Consider the following 21,313-nt stretch of genomic DNA (forward strand, 5'->3'; position numbering starts at 1 on the left):
TTGTAAAATTAAAACATTGTCAGGACTTGCTAACCGATGTCAGTCGGCAGCATTTGTGTTTAAGCATTCTTTATTATATTAAGAATTAAATAGGCTTTCAGTAGGTTGTTATGATTAGCATCATTTTCTTCAATAAATAATGGAAACATTTCAACATATAACATTGCAATAGAAAATGTTACATCAATGAGGTTTTGCATGAGCATAAGACTTAGTTAAGCTCATGCTCTTAAAGCAGTGTTCAGACGATAGCTGTGTGGTCTACACTTCGACATGTGCCTCACGGTGTTTCAAGAGTTCTGAATTTGAATCTCAGCGCTAAAAAACATCTTCATAATTATGTCACTAGTTTAATATTTGTCAAAATATTTATATTTTTTTAATTGATCATTTATTGATTCAAAACAGTTTTCGGAGCTTGTTATTCATTGTCTGTCATTTTTATAGCCGTTTAGACGCTAACATTGCAGCCTGCTTTTAACCGATGTTGGCCGACAGCGTTTACAGTAGGCTATGTTTTACCGTTCTTGATGCTTAAGTAGGCTAACATATTATTAAAGTCAAGCGTTTTGTTGAATTAATAATGGCACATTAGGCCTACAACATAAATTTGCTCCAGTAGAGCCTCTGTTGCACTGTACAGACGACAAAACACACACAGGCAGAGGTGGGTAGAGTACCCAAAAACTGTACTCAAGTAAAAGTACAAGTACTTATAGAAATATTTACTCAAAGTAAAAGTAAAAGTAATAATCTTAATAGTTACTTGAGTAAGAGTAAAAAAGTATCCAATGAAAAGAATTACTCAAGTAGTGAGTAACTAGTTACTTCGAATCATATAGGCCTATATATATATATAGGAAGACTTCATGATGCAAAAGCCTCTGAGTGCCATCTGAAATTTTCTTCTAAAACAATCATTTGTATCCAGCTCGTATATTTAAAGGAGTCATAATGTAGAAATTTCACTTTTCCACGAGAATCAATGTATGTTATGATTGCATAATGATTATACACTGGCCGGGAAGCCGATATTTAAAAGTGAAGCGTTTGTTTACCTCGGGGTTTGTAAAATAGGCCACGTGCACGCGCACGAAAAAACGAGATTTTGATTTCTTCCCCTTCTTGACGTCAAGACGGGGGAGGATATACCAAATATGGACACCGCAAACCTATGCCGCGGGAAGCCCGCCCCTCTCCCCCTCTCCCCCTCAGATTCAGTTTAGTTGACTCGCGAAAGATGGAGAAACCGAGTGCACACCTGAGATGCTCTGTGGGTGACTGCCACAAACAACATGCAAATGTGTTTTATCTACCAAAAACGGACGAAACTATCAGGGAACAGTGGATGAAATTCATTTTTAATGACGCTGTCCCAACAACTCTTTCAAGTGGCGTATCGTTAGGTGTGTGTGCTAAACATTTTACACCGGAATCTTTTACAAATTTGGGGCAGTATCAGCCGAACTTGGCCTCGAAGCTCCGTTTGGGAAAAGGTGCCATCCCAACCATCAGGGACTTGCCAGAAATTGAAAAGGTAAGACTGTGTTTTTATTGCTCTACTGTGGTTAACAAATAGCAGCTAACTGCTAATGCGGCTATTGTATGTAACGTTACCTTCGAGGTAAACACGGGGAATGGACTCTACGAATGCTAGCCACATCTTTCGACTTTGTTTTACACTAGCAGCTACAGTAGTGACGGTACAGGAGTCCATGCTCAGTGGCTAAAACTGTTTAAATGCAAGTATGAAAACAATATACCACTAAACATTATTAGCCAAACTCATGCAAAACATGCAGTTTGAAAATAGCTTTCAGTTAGTGGGGCTTCTGTAAGAATGTATCTGGCAATGGTGTATTTTTTCTTTTTTCATTGGTTGTGATTACAGTTTCACTAACAATAAGTACCGTCACATTTATTGAGCTATTGCAGTATTTTGTCTATGTTTTTGTACCGCTTGGAAGTAGTAAAATACATTCCTGCAACCAATCAACGCGCCCCTCATTTGCATTATTATAATGACCGTCCACGACAGCCAAAACATCGCATCAGATCTCGCGAGACAATAATGCCTTTAGAAATAAGGGTCTGAGGGGCTCTGTGTTGATTTTTTTTCCACTTTTCTTTTTTAGAAGTGCCTAAAATACTATAATAGAGCATTTGGGTATCCAAGGTAACACAACATTATGACTCCTTTAAGTTCAGTAATTTCACTTTAATGACAATTAATAGGTAGGCTACTTTTCATTGCCATTTAAGTGTGAACATAAACATACAAGCTTGATAAAAATGCTCTTTTAGAAGAAAATTTCAGATGGTACTTAAAGGCTTTTGCCTCTGAAGTCGTCATATATATAAAATGATATTATTTAGATTTTGTTTATTTAAATGACTATTATTATCAGCTATATTTGCAACAAAAACAGAAGAGAGACATAGGGGGAGACCGGGGACAGTTGCAACACTTTTTGCATTCCTCTCAATTACTCAGAGACTATTTGGACTAGACCAACCAAATTCGTATATATTAAACTTGCATCTGTCTGCTAATTACCCATACCATTTAAAGATGATTATATATGACATATCGTTCACAGTATTTATTTGAATGAAAGAAGTCAGATGTTGCAACTGACCCCGACCCAGGGGACGGTTGCAACACAACCCAGGGACAGTTACAACATGTTAAAAATACCTTAAATTTCATTAATTAACTTAAGCTTTTCTATAGATGCTATTCAATCTCTGCATATTTCAGTGTCAGACAGGAAGAATTTAACAATTTACAATGCAACAAACTTTTATTAAACATGCAATTTATAACTTGTTGCAACCGTCCCCGAACCTATCAGCCATGACAGAACATCATATTCCTGCTAGACACACTGACTTTGACACATGCTAACCTTGTCACTTAGAAGTCAACAAAACAATAATTCAAATTCAAGTTTTGATTAATTCATACAAAATTTCAGGACAGTATGACAAAAATATATCTCCTGAAAAAATGTACTTTCATACCTCCAAAACAAGTTTTGTTCAATAAATGCAGAAGCATTTGTTGAATATGTCTACTGTCTTCTTGGTGGGGGGAGGGTCTAACTGTGCATGTGCAGTGTGAGTGTCATCACTCTAGCTTGTTTCTGATTGGAGAAAAATGACATGTTGCAACCATCCCCTGTTGCAACTGTCCCCGGTCTCCCCTAAGCATTATTTCTGCCATCTGTATAGCTCGAAAATCATTGCCTGTCCTCTGGTTTGTATAATACTAACTTATACAACTACATTTGGATTATTAGACAATGTCGAAATAAAGTGAATCTGCAGAGTGTTGCATTCAAAGGTAGCCTATTGACAGAGAAGAGTTAAAAACTCTTCACATGTGCTCGCGCTCATGACTGCTACTGAACATCTGAACACACACAAAAAAAACAACAACAAATAAAAGTACATCATCGGTTCTTCTTCTGACTGTTCTCCAAAATATAATCAAATGTATATTTCTGCAAGCAGTTAACTGGTTAACTGTCTACGGCAGGCAATTAAAGGCATTCGTTTTCAAGTCGAGTTCGCACGCCACTGCGCAACAATACACACAATACCGCGGGATGGCGGGTGTTCAAACTGTGAACAATGGTAGCTTTATTTAATGTAAATTAATTTATATGTCCAAAAAACGGGTAATGTCATACTTTCTAGTATCGTGACGTAATAATCTGTTTGGTTGTAAAATGTATTAGCCTACCTGAGTGAAATGAAATCGAATATATCGTCCACAGACAGCTTACGAAGATGTTCAAGTTCAACCAGTAGCGTAGCCAGAAAAGAGACTCGGTGTGCATCTGAAAATCTGGGTGTGCCACATTTATTGTCAGATTACTGTGCAAAAGTATTAACCATAACCACATAACCATGCCCCACATGACCATAAAACTATATCAAATATAACTATACATTACACTCAGGATCGCCAATAAGTCAGTCATAACATAGCGGCTGAAATAATTCTCTGGCATTTACAGTGTTCGAATTGTATCAATTCGAAAATTTTGTACATTTTAAAGATAAATTCATTAATCTGGTGCACTTTGAGTCTCCCGAATCTGCTGTTAAAAATAAATAATCCACCCGCCAACCTCCCGAACCTATGATATTCTCTGATTTAGATATCTGCATCTGATCATCACATTTCAATTATTCAAATTCTCAAGGTTAAGCATGATAATATGATAAAATATCACACTGAAGTAGGCTGATTTAAAATTAAGATTTACTTAAAATAAAAGTTCTTCTTTTGTGAAAATTACATTTCCAGCCTAAACAGAATCTGATAAGAGTGTTTTCCAACAGTGATGTAATTAAACATTGACAATTTAATTTTGATCAGAATAATTTTTTTTTTAGCTTTAATAAAGGGCATTTCTTTCCCTAATTTTTACTCTCTATACTCTTTCCCTATCTCAGGGAACTGAGGTTACGTTAGTAACCGAGTAGGCTACGTTATTTCTTATTTTATTTTATTTTTTATATTGAAAATTGTTTTAATCAGGGCATTTATCCGGTTTGGGCAAGTACAGTTCTCTTTCACTTATCCTTTAAAAAAACACACGCACGTTACATGACCCGAACACCAGCGTTATGGCACCATATTTCTGTGCCCCTGAGTATGATTTAGAATGTTCAGTGACGTCACAGAACGGTGCCAGATTCAAACCTGATCCAAACTGCTTTCGCGCGTTGGCTGGCACTGAGCCAGAGACGGACGCGCTGAGCGTTTGTCATATATCAATATCACAACTAATATGCAGTGTTTTCAACCACATAATGTTTATTTTATGTTTCAGACATTTAAATACACATAAGTACTAGTAAAACAATACATTTGCAGTGTAAAATACACACTGATGTCTATGGAAGCGGCAAGCCACTTACTTCCGGGAGAAACTGAATTCAGGTGCTGTAAATCCGGCTGACAGGACTCTCTGAACTGCAGCGCTCATCTCGTTATAGATCAAGATAATTTATAAAGTTTTTTAAACGAAGAATCGGAATATCAGATAGTTGACATGGTAAGCAAGTTAGTGAATATTTTTAATAAAAAAGGAAAAACGAAATAAAACGAATAGCGATACGTCTGTTAGTTATTGTGGCTGCTGTGTGTCACGTGACATCACGCCATGGAAACAAGGTGTCAGTTAAAATATTTTTAACTTACGTGTGAAAGGGTTGATTTAAAAAAAATGTATATTCTAAATAAACAGCAACAGCCCAAGTTTAGTAAAACATTTTTTATTGATACTATAAAAAAAAATTCTGCATCCATTTTTAGGTGTGGCAGCTGCCACTATGGGTGGCACCGGCACAACCTGGCACACCCGTGGCTACGCCACTGAGTTCAACTAATAAAGATCTTCATCGCTGGCAAAAATATGATGCATTTGAAGATTTGCTCTCACTTGACTATACTGTAGGTCCACGGCCACTTCATCTAACGCTCTTGATGTTCTTAAATCTTACTGTTACGGCTCCGAGTCAAGTGTGAATTGAAAGCGCTTCAGATGATTCAGTGCGTGCAGGAATATGGAATTATTCTTGTGCCAATAATAATGAACGTAGCTTTTCAAGAAACTAATGGAAATATAAATTGAAACTGAATAAAATATCTTTGAAACTGAAAAAGAATAAATCGCAGGCAAATTTTTTTACTTCGTTTTTAATACACTGCATGTTTTGCTAACTATTTCTCATATTTCAGTCGCTGATCTGAACTTACAAATGCGCTTCCAGAGTTTTCATTTGCGCTTCTGAAGTTTTCGTTTACGCTTCTGGAGTTTTCGTTCGCCGTTCTGACACATTTCTCTCGTGGGGGCGGGGCTAGTGGCAGTGTGTTCTCATTGGCTACTGAGGTTTTGACTGACAGCTTCTTCACCTGGAAGTGAAGACGTCAGTGTTGTGTTTACATGTGTGGATTTAAGCGTCTGTAATCGCAGCTTTCTATTTCATTTTAGTGATATTAAGTTATGTTTTTTTTTTTTTTTTTTTATCTGTATTTACCTGCTGCTACTACTTTGTCGACAGAAGCTTTTAGGAGCACAAGAGATCTATTCAGTCTATTCAGGTGTAATTGTACATTAAAGTACTGTATATAATACTTAAAATATTGTAGTGTCCAATGTTTTCAGAGAATATTTGTTTATTCCTGATGATTATTCTGCTTGTTAGGCTCTGATTAGGTTGAGCTGTTACAATTTAAAGAGAATACTAGCAAACGTGTGTGATATATTCAGCCGTCAAGAAAGTTTCACTTCAGGTAATCAAGGTTGGCAACCATGGCCATCACACTACTCATTGTTAGCATGATATACATTTACACCATCAAAATTAATGATCACTTAAATAAGAGGAATTTAAACAATATGAAAATTACAATCGTGGCCTCATGTCAGATGATACAGACCTCAAATGATACATTTCATTACATATGTCACACAAAGAATGTTCTTGTTGCCATTTTTTTATTGATAATTGTATTTAGTTATTTCATTTAATTAATACTATCTTCTAACATTTAAAATTGTAAATAAATTTTAACAATCATCAACCGTTTCAGTTGTGACTTCTACAACCAGTTAAATGAATGTAATTGAAAATATGAATTCCAATAAATTTACATTCTTTATTGTCACTAAAGCATTTACACAAGTATCAAAGTGAAAGTCTTGGATGCAATTATGTTGTGACAGGAAAGACCAGAATCCACAAAACATTAACTCCATACTATACATGTAATGCACAGTATTCTCATGATATACATTACTATACAAAATGCACAATTACAAATACAGAATACATGAAAAAAATTCATATACATTTTAAACTAGATGTACCGCATGGCGGTACAAAATATGACCGCCGCTCAGGCCTGCACTGGCTTTCCACAAAAATAAATGACGTGGAGCAATTTGGCTGTATTGCGTGTTTATGTATATAAGTTGTATATTTTAAAAGACTGTCTGGAGTATTCCTGTGGATCATGGATAATTTAGAGTTTTGTAATTATTTGCTATTACTATTTAAGTTTTATATCAAAAGTCATTAGTTTAGACACTTAACATCCGTAATGTGAAAATGTCACATTCATAACAGTGGTTTTCCCTACATAATGTATTATAAAAATGAGTTTCAAAAACACACTTATTGTGTTCAAGCAAGTCCAAAACTCATTCCCACTGTACCTAGTAGAACACTTAAGTAAATGTCCCATTGAAATTAATGGGATTTTATGGATTTAGGTGAAGAAAGTGTACACATAATACATTTTGGTCTGTACCATGAAGAGAAAACTGATTCAACTATATAAACTATATATTTTCTGAAAGCGTAGACTCTCAGGATGTGATCTAACATGGCATGAAACATGTCCCACCCACCTCATTAGTATACTGCCCAAGCATAACACATTGGGTATTGGTAAATCGGGTATATGGCTGATACCTAAAAAAAGTAGTAGTTTGTGCATGTCTGTCTGTGTGTGCGTGTATGTGTGTGTGTTTGTGTATGTGTGTGTCTGTGTGTGTGTGTGTGTCTGTGCGTGTATGTATGCATGCGTACATGTGTGTGCGCGTGTGTGTTTGTGTGTGTGTGTCTGTGCGTGTGGATGTCAGTGTGTGTGCATGCTTGCGTTTGTTTGTATTCCTGCATGTGTGTGTGTGACAGTATCATCCTAAACCAGCAACTCTTCGCTCAACACCACCATCTACAGGCCGATGAGTGTACAGTCACTAAATGTGCACATAAATGAATTTATTTTATACCCCCCCCCCTTGATGAAATTCTACGAAACTTAGCATACCCCCAGAGGATGTCAAGTTAATCATACACATGAAATATGGTGCAGTTCTGAACATCTCAACTGAAGATAGGGGCGATTAAAGCAGAATAATATTGCATTTTCATTTTTTTATGGGAGGGGCGCAAATCACAAATGAGTGATTATGGGCTAGGTTGATGTGGGCCCTTAAGAGCAACATACCATAAAAATGTATTCATCCTCGGTGCCACGGTTCAGGTAGTTATTTAGGAAAAAATGAATTTTTTGGGTTTGGGGGGGCCCAGCGCGGGGGGAGAGTGGCCCCCGGGGACCAAACGAAATTTTTCCGTAAAAGTCTAGTGGGGCTACATGCCCACCAAATTTCATGTTCCCCGGTGTTTCGGTGTCCCTGGTATCGGTGACGAAAAATTCAGTAGATGACGAGAAAAAAAAAAAGAAAAAAAAACCTTTGACAATCCCGATTCCCTATATGACCGCTTTCGCTAGCTATGCTAACGGCGGTCATAATGATGCAATGATTCTTTGAACAGTTCCTGTTGCAGTACAATAGCAAAGCAGTGACTGGACACAAGCAGTACAAGGATAGTCCACCCAAAACATGAGAATTCTCTCATCATTTACTCTCCTTCATGCCATCCCAGATGTATATGACTTTCTTCTTCACATAAACATAGACAAAGATTTTAAAGGAAATAATCCATCTTTGTGAGTCCATATAATACAAGTGGATTGTAACCCATGTACGTAAGACAGTTGGTCAGAAGTGATTTTTAATAGTTTAAACAGTTTACAATATTAGTATTTCTTTTATCTAGCCTGTTGTTTGACTTCAGAAGGCAATGATTCATCCACTGAGGTCCGCATGGATTACCGTCACGCTCACTGTGTGTGGTTTTTAAAGTGTCTTTAGGACTCGCAGAGATGGATTACTTTCCTTACAATCTTAATTCGTGTTTATCTGTAGAAAGAAAATAAAATGCATCTGGGACAGCATGAGGGTGAGTAAAATAAGTGAGAATTTTATTTTTGGGTGAACTATGCCCTTAACATTCATATGCTGTTGGTATGCTAATCCAAGATCAGCATAGACTAATAAGAATAAAGTGCAACCTCTTGTGTACTTGTGAACTGTGTTTGTTTTAATCTAGAGGAAATTGAAACATTTGCTAGTTTCTAATATTAAAATAAAATAAATCAGGTGTCTGAAGATCAAGATCCCAGTCATTCAAAGGTGATGTGTCTGAACAAAGTAAGATTATTGTCTGATAGGGACAGTGGATCTCTGGTACTATCACTCCATCCTCTGTGTCAGCATCAGCATTTTGTTTATGGAAAAGTTGCTCCACTCCCTGGAAAATGAGAGAGGAAATGTATTATAATCTAACAATACAAACTGATTTGAACTCCCACATACAGTAACAAGTTGAAGACTTAAAATATTTATTCCAAACAAATTATATAAATGTTTTAAGAGATTTTACAGTACTAAATATTTACCTCGGAGTCATGCAGCATTTATCATCTGTAATACTGTTGTGTAACCAGTAGATGGCTGTATAGCCCTATATATAAACATATATCCATTAGGGTTGGGCGATGTCCCCTAAATTGGCAGTTGACGATGTTTACAGTAAAACATCGCGATGGACGATGATATCGTCGGGGGGGGGGGGGGGGGGGGGGGATGCTACGGAATCGCGCTGACCATCACAGAGAGAGAGAGAGAGAGAGAGAGTAGCTACTTCTACTGTGTTTACGCCACGGGAATACTCGGCTTGGCATTTTGAAATATTTATATGTTTATTTGGCCGTTTAGGCTCGCAACCGAAGACAAAGAATATGCTTGTCCGTGTTGCGCTCGGAGCGCGTGCACAGCATCCTGTCAGTACAATTCAGGTCTCTTTCGCGACTTATCGCGCTTTTAATATTTCTTTTCAATATAAAGCACATCCTGCTCTTTCTCATTCATTCATGTTTTATTATTAATAACTTTAAACAGAATCGTCAGCTGAAATCTGCGCGGATTATCAACAATACGACACATTTATAGGACATAAAGGGTCTCTGCGGCAAAAGTGAAAGTACCAGCGGCCAGCGGGTGAAATGTTTCGAAATGTCTCTTTGAACAGTAAAGCACCCGTTTCAATAAATGGATATATTAAAGTTTATATAGCCTACTTTTACATTTTCGCTGCTGTTCTAAAATGATTTTCGCCATCACCTTAAACAAGCAGCAGCTGCTTGAATCCCAGTGCAGGAGCTGTAACTGTTAGGTTACCACAGAAACGTAAGCGGTTAGTTGATTGCTGTGGTGACTCGTGACACTCGCGAACAGCACTGAACACGCACGTCTTAATTTTTTTATCGTTCGTTGGTAAAGGGTGAGAGACCTTGCGAGCCACATGATTTTTGCCTAAGAGCCAGGTGTGGCTCGCGAGCCAGGTTCCCAACCACTGGTGTACACACGAACACGAACTGCCGTGAGAGTCGGTGAGACTGGGCTGGTCTCTCAGGGTGGGGGCGTGGCATCACGATGGTGGCTCACCATCGTGATGTCGGTCAGCCATCACGATGGACGATGATATCGTCCATCGGCACAACCCTAATATCCATGGCTGTGTATTCCCTAGTTGCTGGATGTTTTCAGTCATAATTACTTGCATGTTTTAAGTTTTTAATTTGGACATATATTTATTATTAAAGACTGTTAAAGATTAAACATTTTTCTCAGAAATGTTCATTTGAAGTGCAATTTTTTGCATTATTGTTATTAGTCAAATATGGACACAGAAAAAGCATTGTGTTACTCATACTAGCTATAATAGCTTTATCAGTCACCTTTATCACACAAAAGTAATCAGAATAAATATTGCGACCAGGGCGATACTTCAGAATAATTGAGTGTTCACATATATGAATGAGACGTGGTCTGTGGTCTCCTCTTTCAAAAACTCTGCATTGCAAATTAATCAGCTATTGAGAAATTCAGGTTTAAATAGCTTTATTGGCATGGTAAAAAAAAGGCTTTACATTGCCAAAGTTGAATCAGGCAGTGATTGACAGCGCTCTGGTCCTATGGCATCGGTCATTGACTGATACAGTACTTTTTGTACTTTAGGCTACAGTACAGATACTGTACAGTACTCTAGCCCAATGATGTTTGGGGTGGCTGGGGGAAAATATGATCTAATCGAAGACTGTAACCGAATGTAACGTTAGATAAACAAGTCATGTAAGTTAATGATTGGGCTAAGTTAAATCAAGACAACACATCTGTATAATGTTATGGGCTCTCACTGAGCTCTAAAATGCCTCTCCACCTGAAAAAAGCCAGTACTGTATTATAAATAGTATTAGTATAGTATTTTAAAAAAATCAGACTTACCACGAGTAGGCTATCCAGTATCCTGATAGCGACGATGACTAATGATAATGATATCATTCGTCTGTACTATTCCTTCTATAAGAAATCATCTCAACAATATAGTGTAGCAGCAAATAAATACAGATATAAACTTAATATCACTCAAATGAAATAGAAAGCTGCGATTACAGACGCTTAAATCCACACATGTAAACCATAGACTGTAAGATGTAAACACAACACTGACGTCTTCACTTCCAGGTGAATAAGCTGTCATTCAAAACCTCAGTAGCCAATGAGAACACACTGCCACTAGCCCCGCCCCCACGAGAGAAATGTGTCAGAACGGCGAACGAAAACTCCAGAAGCGTAAAAGAAAACTTCAGTAGCGCAAATGAAAACTCTGGAAGCGCATTTGTAAGTTCAGATCAGCGAATGAAATATGAGAAATAGTTAGCAAAACATGCAGTGTATTAAAAACGAAGTAAAAAAATTTGCCTGCGATTTACTCTTTTTCAGTTTCAAAGATATTTTATTCAGTTTCAATTTATATTTCCATTAGTTTCTTGAAAAGTTACGTTCATTATTATTGGCACAAGAATAATTCCATACAGGAACTGAACAGATCATTCAAACTGATTCGTGAACCGATTTAGACAGATCTGCCAACTTGTTTGATGAACTCTTTGAACAGAATCGACTCAAAAGAGTCATTTATTTGTGAATTGAGCATCGCTCAAGTCCAGAAAAAAGATACAGCGCGCTTGGAATAAACTACGCATTTAACAACACATATTGCATTAAAATAAAGTAACGAGAGGAACGTCGCCCAATGTAACGAAGTAAAAGTACAGTTTTTTCATTAGAAATGTACTCGAGTAAAAGTAATAAGTAGCCTACCTACCCATATTCAAATCTACTCTTAAAAGTACAATTTTTCAAAAAAAGTACTCAAGTAAATGTAACGAAGGAAATGTAGGCTTCGTTACTACCCACCTCTGCACACAGGCGATAACACCCGATAAAGCTCATCTTTAATATGCTAAATTATTGATTTGTGAATCATTCACGAAATTGAGATGACTGAAAGTGATACTCAACGAAAGAACATTTTCAAAACAGATCCATACATTGAACAAATCAGAAAAATACTCTTAACATTTTGTTGACTTGGCTACAAAAAATAATAAACTAACTAAATAGTAGGGCGGGGTATCGTTCAAAAAATTTCGATACCAATACCGATACCGATACCTTGATTTCGATACCGGTTCCTGAACGATACTTTTTCGATACCAATTTTATGAAATCCATTTTAACAAGATTACATAACACATTACCTCAGAAAAACTTTGGTTTTATTTTTTCAGTTTGACTCATGCTCCTTAGTCAGTCCAGAAAGGAACAAAAAAAAAAGCACAAAGGAACAAAATATTTTTTTATAAAGAGCTCATGCTCACCAAACCTGAATTTGTTTGATCAAAAATACAGTAAAACTTGTAATATTGTGGAATAGTATTACAATTTAAAATAGTATTTGAATATATTTCAAAATGTAATTTATTCCTGTGTTGTCAAAGCTGAATTTTCAAAATCATTACTTCAGTGTCACATGATACTTCAGTGTCACATGATCCTTCAGAAATATGAAAACAGTTTTTGGAAACTATGATATATTTTTTCATGATTCTTTGATGAATAAAAAAATTCAAAAGAACAGCATTTATTTGAAACAGAAATCTTTAGTAACATTACACATGTTTTAAGGTCATTTTTGATAACTTTAATGCATCCTTACTGAAAAAAAATTCTGACCAACACATTTTTTAACGGCAGTGTACATTCAGTTGGTCATTATTGCTATATAAACACTGTCAGAGTGAACAACAGGTTTCTCTTCAGTTACCAGTCGAAGACGGAGCAACTTTTTGCTCTTATGTTTACTCCGTGCACTGTCAAGGGCTTCATCATATCTGTCGCGGTACCGTCTTTGCAGCAATTATTTTACCGCAAATACTGCATTGCGCGCTGTTGGCATCGAGCCTGGAGAAATGTATCCACACTTTTGATCGGCTTTTCCACATCTTTAAGGTATTGTGAGTGTGTGTGCTCGCGTCTCATTGAGTATGTGCGCGAGTTTGTGTGTGTGTGCTCGCGTCTCATATGAGAATGTGTGCGTGGACAGTTTGTGTGCGCGCGCGCGTCTCATATGAGTATGTGCGCAGAGTTCCGCGCGTCTCGTGTGTGTAGAGTTTGCGTGTATGTGCGTGAGCGACTTTAGGCGTGTAGTTGTGCATTTCATATGTATTTGTTTGAGCACTGACGTTGACGAGTTAACCCCTTAGGTATCGAAATCTGGTACCGAAAAACAAGTCATTTTTCGATACTCGATAGTATCGAGGCAATTCGGTCGGTACCTAAAAAGTATCGAACTCGGTACCCAGCCCTACTAAATAGTATTGCTTTCAAAATAAAAACCAATGAAAATGTAAAAGAACACTAAAATTAAAACCCCATCGCACATTTCAAGGTTTAAATAAAGTGTCGGGGCAGTTTATTCATTTAAAACAGGGTTGCATCGAGTTTAGCGTTATTCCCTTTGTGTTGCAAAATGAGAAATACAGAATATTAATCTTGCAATATTTTAAATTTGTATTGCCAAAGAAATTGCAGCTTTGTACAATTAAAACAGTACAAAATGAAAATAGTACAAAGTAGGGATGCGCGGTATACCGGTACTGCAAAAATACCGGTATATATTATATTTCAAACGGTACAATATCATAATTTTGCTCAATTCGGTATTTGATGCGCTGCTGTTTCGAAGTTCACCGCTAGGCGGCAGTGCGCTACCCAAACTGACGCGGGTCACGCAAAACCGGCAAACGGTGACAACAGAGGAACACGATGGATCAAACAGATGAAGCTCATTCTACACGCCCGAAATTAATAAATAAAGAGAGCAATAGGAGTGAAATATGGCATTACTTTGCCTACAAAAGTAATGAGAAAGGTGAAGCAACAGACCTCAATGCACCACTCTACAAACGCTGCTTTAAATTAGCCACGGGAGGCAACACATCAAATCTGGCTAACGTTAAGAACCACTTGTCACTTGATCATCCTGACTTGTTCAAAGAGTTCAGAGATCGACAGGTGAGTCCATCATTCAACTGATTTAATTTAGACTTTTATTCACAGCGCACATACATAAGAGCTTATCAATTATGACACGGTAAACATGAAAGCTCAAATGTGATTGCATGACACGCTAGAACCAATGAAGTTTAGTCCTCATAATTTTTGCACTTTCAAACAGTCATATATTCATTGAATTTGAATGAATAAAGAGATTAGTGATATTAATTTTAGTATTAGTGATAGTAAAATTAATGGCATATCACTGCTGCTGTGGCGTCCGACTGAGGAATCAGCCGAGAGAGAGTAATAGTAGTAATATGGATATAATATGAATGTTAGAGTAACACTTTACATTTAAGCTACATTGTCAACATTCATTAACCTGACCTAACAGTATTATAGAATTAAAAAATATATATATATTTTTTTTTTTAAATCAAAATGTAACCTACTGTAAGTTCCCTGACTGTTTTATTTATTTTAATTTTTTTTTAAACATTTTGATAACTTTTTGTTTGCACATTTCGGTACAGCAGAGTTTCAAGCAGTGTTTTTTAATAAAATTGTTTCAATTCACTTAAATTTTGAGGCTGGTTATTTGTCACCTGTGGTATCGATTTAGTATCGATACCGAGGTATTAGTTTCTGGTATCGTACCGAAACCAAAATTGTGGTATCGAGCCATCCCTAGTACAAAGAAACAAATTAAGAACAGGCGTTTTTCTTTGCCTCTCTCTTGCGGGATTATAGGGGGTGCTGGATGGCAGAGGCAGGCTAAATACACATTAATTGCGCAGATATTAACATTAATAAATACATAATATTCAATAAAAATAAACAAGAATAAGACTTATTCATGTTTCTTTTTTTTTCTTTTTTTATCGATTGCAAAAATTAACTAATTAATCACACTTTTTTTTCTGATTAATCACGATTATCACCTTACGTTTTTAAAATATTTTATAATGTAATAATTTCACAGTTAATCTCCAAATTAATGTAGAAACAACATAAAGACAGTATATTGTAAATATTTGTCTTAACAGGTAGGAAATATACAGAAATTGAATAAAGCTATCTCAAACAGTCTGCACTGCATACTTTTTAAATTATAAATAGATTAATCCTTATTAAAATTTCAAAAGTTCTTTAGTCAAGAGCAGTGAGTGTTTTTCTCTGTTACCTTTGTTCTTTTATTAAAGGTGGGGTAGGTAGGATTGGCTTAAAGTTTTTTCCAAATTTGTTTAAACTTTCTTTATATATCAATCAATACATAATTAAAATGTAAGTACTAAAAATCGAGTGACTCTAGACCGTTTAATCTGCATTAAACACAGCTCATTATTTCCATTCGGGACGAAACAAAGGATTGGCTTAGGCGACTGTCACTCTCTCTCGCAACCATGGCAACCACCCTGTTGCTATTGGATCTGCCCACATGTGCGCGCCCATTTGATTTGAGGAGTTCAAGAGGCACGGAACCTAGGAATAGCAAAATAATGGCAGAGAAAGAGCATTCAAAATTCACATTACCGGCATATGCAGTTAGCGAAGTCAAACAAGCCAAAAAAAGGAAGACAATACTAGAAAAGTCAATGAACAAAAAGTCTTTGGATAAACAAAGAAATAAAACGCGAGTCAATATCGGCGAGGCTTTCCAGCGATGGTGAGAACTGAGGGACCTCAAGGGGCTGAAAAGTGACTCCTTGATGGCTTTATTTCTGCTGGACAGGTAATCTTTCTTTTTGTAATTTGATTATACATATTTTTTTTATGTTTTCATGAAGCATGTATCACTAGCACACGTAGCTGCCTAATATAGCTAACATAACATTACTTAGCGAGCCATAGTAGAGACGATAAATAATCAATAGGCCTAGCTCAAGTTGATAGTGTCACGGTTGTTGAATGCATTGTTTCCTTCTTGCCTCGTGTCGTTGTTGTTTATGTGTGAGTGGGCGTTGGCCCGCTCACGTGTCTGTCAGCGCTCCAGCTGATCATCATCATCATCAATCACTGTTCACAGCTGCTATTCATTTCCATTCCCTATATATACTCACACCATTCTCTGTTCCAGTGTCGGATTGTTTGTTGAGGTCCTGTGTTTGCCGTGTCTGTGTTTTCCGTGGAGTTGCCGTGTCTTTGTTCGCCTGCCGTGTCTTCCTGCCGTTCCTGTTCTTTGTCATTGGACTCACCGCACTCCAGCACCGGGATCGGGATTCATCACCGTCACAGCACCAGCGCACCACAGACCATCAAGTCCCTGCACGAGCCTGAGTCGCCGCCCTCCGTTGTTCTGAACTGTTTGTCTGACCCTTTTGAGCTTAATAAACACTTTTGAGAACCTGCAACTGTTTCCAGTTTTGTCCGATCATGACAGAACAATCCGACCAATCCATGGAAGCAGCAGGTGCCGCCGCCGCAACAATGGATGACTTTGTTCGTGCAAGTATTCAAAGGATGGACGCTCAGGACCGTCATCAAGGGGAAGCGGCGCGCGCGATTCAGGCTCTCGTCACGCAGGTGTCCGAGCTGACCCAGCGTTTTCAACAGCTGCAACCTCCCGCTGCGCCAGCCGCACCGCCCGTCCCTCCCACACCACCGATGCCCGCCTCCCAGTCGGAACCTCGCCTTCCGACTCCTGAGCCATACTCTGGTGAGCCTAACTTTTGCCGGCCGTTTTTGACTCGATGCGGCATGCATTTTGCACTCCAGCCCCGGACATTTGAGAGAGAGGAGACGAAGGTGGCATTCGTACTCACTCTACTGACTGGGAGAGCGGCACTATGGGGGACGGCGGTGTGGGAGAATCAAGAACCATGCTGTTCCTCGTTCCAGGCGCTCTCTTCGGAGATGAGAAGAGTTTTCGACCGCGCGGTCGCGGGAAGAGAGGCTGCCAGGGTCTTGTCTGATCTACGCCAGGGAGAACGATCTGTTTCAGATTATGCCATTGAGTTCAAGACCCTGGCCAGGGTGTCGCTGGACACCAGAGTGTCGCTGGAACGAGGAAGCGCAGTGGGATAGGTTCCTGCATGGGCTGGCCGACCGCGTCCAGAGGGAGATCTACGCCCTGGACCTACCCCCCTCACTGAATGGACTCATCGATCTGGCGCTGAGGGTGGACGCCCGACTAGCCCGGGTCGGACCACGCGCTCCACCCAGCCTGCCTCGTGGGGGGGTGGAACATCAGTGGTCCAGTGGCATGGACGCGGTCGGTCCCTCCGATCCCGAGCCCATGCAGGTGGGTCGAGCTCGACTTTCCCGGGAGGAAAGGGAGAGGCGGAGATCCCTTGGCCTTTGCCTGTACTGCGGGAGAGCGGGACACTTTGCTAACAACTGCCCGGTAAAAGGTCAAGCCCGATAGTAAGTATGAGGCTACTATCGGGTGGGATCTCCGCCGAAAAGTCCTCATCTACATCCACCATCCTCCCGGGAAGACTTAGATGGTCTGTCCACGATCATCACTGCACCGCACTGGTGGACTCTGGGGCCGAAGGTAATTTTATGGATCGCACCTTTGCACTACAGTTTCAAGTCCCACTCAGAACACTTCCCCAGAGAATCACTGTACATGCACTCAATGGACAGTCACTACCAACCATCTCCCAGGCCACCGAGAACATTACACTCATCACCTCAGGGAACCATGCAGAGACAATATCATTCTACATCACGGACTCCCATCACACCCCCATTGTCTTGGGTCACCCCTGGCTCCATCAACACAACCCCCGCATTGACTGGAAACAGAGAACCATATCAGCCTGGAGCGCTGAATGTCATAGTTCTTGTCTTGTGTCTGCCTGTTCTGTTGTCTCTGTTCCTGTGTTGCAGGAGGAAGCAGTGGATTTATCAAACGTGCCCGCGGAGTACCGTGACCTGAGGGAAGTGTTCAGTAAGGCCGGTGACACACTGGATGCGTGGCGTAAGCGTCTCAGCTGCGTGGCGTGTCCGTTTTTATTTCGGCTCCCATGTTAACAGGTTAGAGCTTGCACACTGCGTGCGTGACACGCGCGTCTCAGGCGCGGCTCGAGCCGCGCGGAAAACGCGTGCATGCTAGAAATAGAACCGACGCCTATTTTTCACGCGACACGCAAGCGTCTTGGAAGCGTTTCCAAGCACAATTGAATAGGAAAAGATGTTTATATGACATTTTGACACGAATACATATTAATAAATGTCATTTTGATGTTTGAAAGTGTCTAGGGTTTGACATAAATGCAAATATAAATGCAATTTAAAAAAATATTATCGATTTTCAAATACTGCACCTGTCAATACAGAACGAAATATTCTATAGTCTATATTGCCGTCAACACTGCCGACGTTGTCTCTGCTGCTATATATTTATGTTTAACATGAAGTATAGGCCTTCCACAACTCTCTCCCCATATGTCAAATATATCACCAATGAGGCTTATCATATGTCACCTAGCAGCAGCAGCGCCGCGTCAGACACGCTTCTGGTGTGCAAAGACATGGAAAACGCCACGCACACGCCACGCAGCTGACACGCAACAGAAACGCCACGCTCACGCCACGCAGCCAGTGTGTCACCGGCCTAAGTCAAGGGCTGCTTCTCTCCCTCCGCACCGTCCCTACGACTGTGCTATAGATTTGCTGTCAGGTAAGTCTCCGCCTAAGGGCAAGATTTATTCACTCTCGGTTCCGGAGAGGGAGGCTATGGAGAAATATATTTCTGATTCTCTAGCATCCGGGTTCATCCAACCTTCCTCATCTCCAGCGGGGGCGGGGTTCTTTTTTGTGGGGAAGAAGGATGGATCGCTGCGACCTTGTATTGATTACCGGGGGCTGAACAACATCACGGTAAAGAATACTTATCCTTTACCGCTGATGTCTTCAGCCTTCGAGAGGTTGCAGGGAGCATCCATCTTCACAAAGCTGGACTTACGTAATGCTTATCATTTGGTCCGTATCAGGAAGGGGGATGAATGGAAGACTGCCTTTAACACCCCTAGGGGGCACTTTGAATACTTGGTCATGCCCTTCGGTTTGTCCAACAGTCCCGCAGTCTTCCAGGCACTCGTCAATGACGTGCTGCGAGACATGATCGATCAGTTTATTTATGTTTACCTGGATGACATTCTGATTTTTTCCTCGTCTCTCCAGGAACACGTGCAGCACGTCCGACGAGTACTCCAGAGGTTGCTAGAGAATGGGCTTTTTGTCAAGGCGGAGAAATGCGCTTTTCATGCACAGTCGGTTCCTTTCTTAGGACACATCGTGTCGGCTGAGGGTATGCGTATGGATCCTGACAAAGTTAAGGCTGTGGTAGAGTGGCCAAACCCAGATTCCCGTAAGGCCCTACAGAGGTTTCTGGGGTTCGCCAATTTCTACCGGCGTTTTATTCGCAACTTTAGCCAACTAGCCGCACCTCTGACTGCCTTGACCTCCCCCAGAACTGCGTTCAGGTGGTCGGAAGCAGCCGAGACTGCTTTTTCCAACCTCAAGAGCCGCTTTGTTTCGGCTCCCATCTTAATCGCCCCTGATTCCTCACGTCAGTTTGTGGTGGAGGTCGACGCGTCAGAGGTGGGGGTAGGCGCAGTTCTTTCACAACGCTCACCCTCAGACAACAAGATGCATCCATGCGCGTTTTTATCCCATCGCTTATCACCAGCTGAACAAAATTACGACATTGGCAACAGGGAGTTGTTGGCGGTCAAGTTAGCCTTGGAAGAATGGCGTCATTGGTTAGAGGGGTCCGGGGTACCCTTTATTGTCTGGACGGATCATAAGAATCTGGAGTACATTAGATCCGCTAAAAGGTTGAACTCCAGGCAGGCGCGGTGGGCACTTTTTTTCGGCCGTTTTGATTTTACCCTCTCGTATCGTCCGGGTTCCAAAAACATCAAACCCGATTCTTTGTCGCGTATTTTTGATCGATCCGAACACGCACCTACTCCCGAGCGTATTTTTCCTGAGACCCTAATTATCTCTACGCTCACTTGGGAGGTCGAATCGAGAGTCAAGAAGGCTCTAGAAGGGGTAACGCCTCCGATCCGGTGCCCACCGAACCGCTTATTTGTGCCGGAGGAACTACGTCCAGACGTTATTCGGTGGGGCCATTGTTCTAGTCTAGCCTGTCATCCAGGAGTTAGTCGCACCCTCTATTTGGTCAAACAACGATTCTGGTGGCCGCTTATGGCTCGCGACGTTCACGATTTTGTTTTGGCTTGCTCAGTTTGTGCTATTGGTAAGTCGTCTAATCGACCCCCAGATGGGTTACTCCAACCGCTGTCGGTGCCTTCGAGACCCTGGTCCCATATCGCTCTAGATTTTGTTACCGCCCTCCCACCCTCCCACCCTCCCAGGGTAACACGGTAGTTTTAACCGTGGTGGACCGATTCTCGAAGGCAGCCCACTTCGTTCCCTTGCCCAAATTACCCTCAGCCAAGGAGACAGCGGTTGCAGTCGTTAATCACGTCTTTCGGTTACATGGCCTCCCGACAGACGTGGTTTCCGACAGGGGTCCCCAATTTGTGTCCAAATTTTGGCGAGAGTTTTGTAAGTTACTGGGGGCGACGGTCAGTCTGTCTTCCGGGTTTCACCCTCAGAGCAATGGTCAAACTGAGAGAGCCAACCAAGACCTGGAGAGAACCTTGCGATGTACGGCTGCCAGGAATCCTTCCTCCTGGAGTCAGCAACTGCCTATGGTGGAGTACGCCCACAATTCGTTGCCAGTGTCAGCTACGGGCCTATCTCCTTTTGAGTGTAGTATAGGATACCAGCCACCGGTCTTTCCCAGTCTGGAATCCGAAGTCGCGGTCCCCTCCGCTCACGCCTTTGTCCAGAGGTGTCACCGCACATGGACAAGAGCCCGTGAGACTCTTCTCCGTGTGCGGGCGCGCATCAAGGCCAAGGCCGATCGCCACCGGTCTAGGCCGATCGCCACCGGTCTAGGCCTCCCGTATACGTCGTCGGTTCCAAAGTGTGGCTTTCTACTAAGAACATTC

General features: G+C 40.5%; 1 protein-coding gene and 1 long non-coding RNA gene across 2 annotated transcripts in view; one reads left to right on the forward strand and one right to left on the reverse strand.

Moving 5' to 3' along the window:
* The window catches only part of LOC309475585 (uncharacterized protein), a 518,877-nt gene that overhangs the window by 234,542 nt on the left and 263,022 nt on the right, over positions 1 to 21,313 (forward strand). The window lies entirely within an intron of this gene.
* The window catches only part of LOC309475704, a 164,250-nt gene that overhangs the window by 8,672 nt on the left and 134,265 nt on the right, over positions 1 to 21,313 (reverse strand). The gene's annotated exons all lie outside the window — the stretch shown is intronic.

This window comes from Leuciscus leuciscus, assembly GCF_965113295.1.
Source record: "Leuciscus leuciscus genome assembly, chromosome: 15".
Lineage (NCBI taxonomy): Eukaryota > Metazoa > Chordata > Actinopteri > Cypriniformes > Leuciscidae > Leuciscus > Leuciscus leuciscus.